Here is a 5,607-nt window from a genome sequence, read left to right on the forward strand (position 1 = left end):
GTAGTCTGACAGATACTAAAAATTAATTTGCATCACTACTTGTCCATATATAGTATCTGATACTTCGTATACCCTGTGTACATATGTAGTGTATGATACTTAGATTAATTTTATCCTTAAAACGTAATCTCTATCATTTAAATTAATATAATCTCTATCATCTGAATTTTATATTTTCTTTTTTACGCCTGAAAACCATCAGTACATGTACATATGTAGTGTCTGGTAGTTAGATTACTCATCGACTACAATACTGACAATGAGTATACTACTACATATTGATATTGCATGTCAGTATACTACTACATATCAATATGTAGAGGAAGATTCTTACACTACAATACTGACATGTAATATCAGTATCTACTACTACATGTAGTGGTATTTACTTACACTACATAAATGATTTTACATATTTACACTACTATATAAATATTACTAATAACGAGGCGCCCCCTCGACCCCCGTAGATGGTGAATGACACTTAAAGATATATTTCATTATTCGAAAGCTCAATATCAATACATATTTAAAACCAAAAAGTTCTCAGAAACAACAAAAATAGTATATCCATACACTTATAATGTTTGTACTGTAAAAAAAACTTTTCTTAAGCAAATTCAGTTGGTATTGACGAATCAAAACATTGCAAATTAGACTTGTCGTGGTGAGCTTTTCAAATAATATCTGGTGAAAAGAATGGTAATGTCATCGGTATACTGCATTTCACATTCTGCTGCACGTTCAAGCCTGTGATAAATAAAAAAAAGTCAACACTACTTACTAAAAAAATCCATTGTATTGTATCATCCTACCCTAAGGTATATCTTTAATATGTACTTCTTGAAACACATACATGTCACAATCATTCTTCAGAATGTTCATACTGGCGGATAAGATTGCATGAGTTTTCAAATTATAGTTTGAACATTTAACAAATTTTCTACTCTTCTCCCATGTACTTTTAATATGATTTCCCTTTTTCCTTCCTGGTGGAGCCCTAATTACAGCTAGTGGAAGAACGGTATCGTCTACGTGATACTCATCAAGCCTCTGAGGAAATAAAGAATAGTAACTACATAATAATATGTACACAGTATATTGTTACTTAAAACAATATCAAAATGTTCTGTTAAAAGACACATGCCTGTCGTGGTTAGGAACAGGTCTAATATCTATTGAAAATAGCTCGCGATAACAGCTAACTTTGAAGTAATTGTTAACGTAATCAAGGAACCTTCCTCCATATGCAACAATAGCTGCAGTAGCGTGCAAGCATGGAAAACCATATACGCGTCATTGTTGGCAAATACAACTTTTTTTTCTAGATCTACCATATGAGACCTGCGCACACATTATTATAATATTATATACACAGTACATGTTGATATGTTATCTGCAATACACCTAAGATACTAGTTTGGTGGATATCACATCACAAAGCATGCTACTTAAAGAAAAGAAAAAAGAAAAAAAAATCTCATTAAAATTCAGATGATAGAGATTAGGGATAAATGCTAACTTGGAGAATCCACTTCAAAGAGGTTAGCATGTGACTGAATAACTTTCCATGGACGTCCAATTTGAATGTGTAGTTCAAGCAAGGCTTGATACACAGGGGTTAACAGTTCTGGGTTCATCAAAACACTCTCTTCGCGACGTTCTGACATCAAATCCATTATACGTAGCCTACACGACAAGAACAGCAACTCTCTTATACTACATTATACGTAGATTAGTGGAGCATGCTTGAAACAGAACTGTTGATGGTGGTTTTTAGTTCAGATCTAAAATTGTAAAACCCTGTATTTAATGTGTCGTCATTCTCCAAAGAAAAAGAGTCATTTAAAAGTGATGAGTGCTTACGCCTCTTTGCTTACATATGTATTGACCAATTCAGTATACTTATATATGAAATTTACTTAAGAATAATGTTGGTTGAAAAAATCCTAGATGTTTTGTAAATTTTATCTCCCGCCTGCATTTTTCACTAATGTATGGCTTGATGAGTATTTTTTCTATGTTATGTTCCCTAGATGAACTCTTAATATTGACATGACATGACAATTAATGTTCACTCACGGCTGAGTAGCATGAATTTCCCGAAGTGTCAGGATTAAGATCTGCATGAAAGTACTCAATCGGAAGCACGCGAACTGCGCTGCTCTCTGAGAATAAAATTAGTGATTTTGTGTCAACGCACATAATTCATCAAATTGGATTAATTTCGTGTAAGCTCACAAAATTCAACTTTTTTAACCTAATTTTACCAATTTACAAAACTTAGGTTTTTCCGGCTTGCGTAATATCTTGAGCCCTATTGGTCGAGACTAAACCTAGGCAAGCTAGGAATTTGATCCACCATGGACTAGTAGAAGCAAAATCCTACAAAAAGTTGAAAAAACAAGAGATAAAAGGAATTGTGGCAAATAAAGGAAGCAGAAAAAGGGGCGCGGACGCGCCACTTCACCGACCGGTTCACCCTAGCTTGCGTCGCCGTACCATCGGCCGGCCATGCCCATATTGCTGCCTGTCGGCTCCTCTTTCCCGCCGACCAATCAAATTGCGGTGCAGCCTACACTTTTAATTAAAGGTGGAAGTTGGCTGGTCGATACACTTAATTCCTTAAGAAATCGAATCTAGACTGTCCATGTCAGTCTTAAAACGATCATGACCGCACGATTTAACGAGCTTGGCCTTATCCCAGCGCGACCAAAGAAACTCCATGGTATTCACCAGCGGGCCCAATTTTAATCCAACCAATCGGAATTTTCCTAGCCTGCCAGCAACAAGCATACCGCTAGACAAAATAGGCCAGCCGCGTGCATGAAAAAGGTTTTCATCGAATTAAGACCGCACATGGTAGTCTTAAATCAATCGTGGCCGTCCAACTTCTTCAGCCGAATTGACCCGCTCAAATTTGATTTTAAGCGACCGGCGAGGCACAGATATGCTCACCGGCGGTTCAGCTATAGCCCGACCAACCGCATTGCTTCAAACCTGCCAGCAATGCCGCAAACCGATCTCTTAAAGAGTTCCGGACACACGGCTTTAAAAGCCTTGAGTTCGATCATATACTGCCGCAAAGAAATCTTGGCCATCCAACTTCGCCGGCCGAATCGACCGACCTAGATCTCATTTCGAGAAACCAATGAGATGTCGCCGTGATCGCTAACATCCCCTCTTCCATGGGAACCGACCGGACCATCCTGAACTTGCTCGAATAGTTCCTGGAAGCTTCTCAAAGTAGGCTAGTCACGCTTCATACAAGGGTATTAATTAAATTCAACGGCAGCCAATAACTATCGCAAATCATCTCAGCCACCCAACTTGGTCAGCCAAATTGAGCGGCCTAAATCTAATTCTGGGCGACCAATAAGGTGTCGTAGTGATCACCGACCGCCCCTCTTCTGTGAGGGTCGATCGACTTGCCCTTGATATGCTCAAGCGTCTTCTGACAGCTGCTCAAAGATGGCTGGTCGCGCTCATTTTAAGACATTTAGTTCTGCGACTAATCAAGACAGGCTCTATACAACGATGCTTCATGAGCATCGATTATTTTGAGTTGTTTGCTTAAAATCGATGCTTTACATGCATCGAATACAGGCGATATTTCATTAATATAGATTTCACAAATAACTTAATTATTTAACATAAGAGCATTGCATGCTATTTTTTACGGCAAGTCTCATGGCTTGACTTGCCACATATGACTGCCCGCCGCCTAGCTTGCGCGTGATTGGTCGAAATAATTAGGTCTTGCAAGCAAGACCCACTCAGCAACTTGCGACATATTTTTCTACAAAATACTCGAGACATCAAATATGTCACAAACTGGGGGATGTTCATCAGGGTATTGGTCTAGCGGTTTACAGCGTTTACGAGAAAGTGTCAGGAAAGGCGGACAGTTAGTGATAGTAGAGAAGAAGTGGGAATAAAACCAACCAGTCTTCCCCTCATAGTAAGGACGTGGTTTTCACCATTCTACACAATCCCCACTTCTTCATTACTCAACTACTTCCACTTCCTATGAGATCAGGGGGTTCGACTATGACTTGTATACATAGATTTTTCATTCTATTTCGACAAACAACAGTGTTATTGACACCAGTATCCATAAAACACCAAGAAATTATAGCTTACATTCCTAAAGCAAGTTCCACATTCTGATACAATTCGTAAAACATCCACACCTTCATAGTTCATCATTCTGATCTCAAGACCTTCTTCACTTGGCCTCCCTAAGATCAACCCTTCTCCTTCATTTTATGACCGAAGCAAGACTGGAACGACCATTTCTTGGTTTAGGCCAGAATTGTACAAATTGATCTCTCAAATATAAAGTATTCATGTGTAATACATTTGTTTAGGGTTTAGATTCGTTTCTCGGCGACACACCGTATTTACCATTTTCAGCAGAATCAGTTTTTACCCTACTACAAGAACATACATGCTTGTACTGTTACAAAAAAAAAACTAATAAAATCCTAAAACTACATATAAGCTTGTAATGTGACAAAGGAAACTGATACAAACCTGATCTTTTCAAGGAACGCACATGCAGGTAACTTCTTCTCGCGGTTAATCCAATTATTAAACGATTCGACAATGCTTGAAGAAGTCTGACCATACCTACAGCCCTTGAAGAATGCACTGGACCACTTTTCCTTTGGAAGGAGGTAGTCAGCAACCTATGGAATTCCCAAATTAACCATTTCCTGAAGAGCTTCCTCGTATCTTGCAGGAGAAAGCGCATATGTTGCCTTTTTGAAAGAATCGGTCACTTCTTTATACTTTTCGTCAGACTTTGCGATAGGTAAGTTTTGACCCAAGTGGAAGTAGCAATAGCTATGATGAGAATTAGGGAACACTTTGGAAATATATTTAACCAACCCTTCACCTAGGTCAGTCATAAAAGTGATAGGGTGATCATCCACAACTTCCTTCAGATTCTTGAAAAACCATTTCCAATTGTCCTTATTTTCTGCAGAAACTAATGCATATGCGAGAGGATAAAAACCTACAAAAGGAATTATTATCTATGTTAAGCAACTGCTAAAAGGATAACAAACAGTAAATATCAACATGTAGTCTTTTTTCTGCTAAAAGGAAAATAATAACCAACTGCTTGAGTATGTGAAAAGATGACACTACATATTGACATGCAGTATGGTTTACCTCATACTCAGTAAGGTTAATATGTAGTAGTATACTCATTGTCAGTATTGTATTCAATGAGTAATCTAACTACCAAACACTACATATCAACATGTAGTCCTTGTTCTATTTTTTTGTTTGTTTTAAGCATAGACAGTAGTAGTTATATGTCCTTGTATTGTTACAAAAATAGGCAGTACATATTATATTAGATCTACCATATGTAAAACTAGAGTTTAACCCGTTCCTTTATATAAATTTTTGGGTGATTATGTTAGATTATCTATCAAGAATTAATGGTTTCCTAATCCAATCCTCCCGAATTTTGAAACAAAACCCAAAAAATGGCACACTATGACACCTGAATCAATAGTCCTTAACTGAATGCAGCTCAAGCAATTTATGTTGTGTCAATAAAGTAACTCAACTCACATATGGACTTCCATATTA

Source organism: Papaver somniferum, chromosome 6 (genome assembly GCF_003573695.1).
Source record: "Papaver somniferum cultivar HN1 chromosome 6, ASM357369v1, whole genome shotgun sequence".
Taxonomy (NCBI): domain Eukaryota; kingdom Viridiplantae; phylum Streptophyta; class Magnoliopsida; order Ranunculales; family Papaveraceae; genus Papaver; species Papaver somniferum.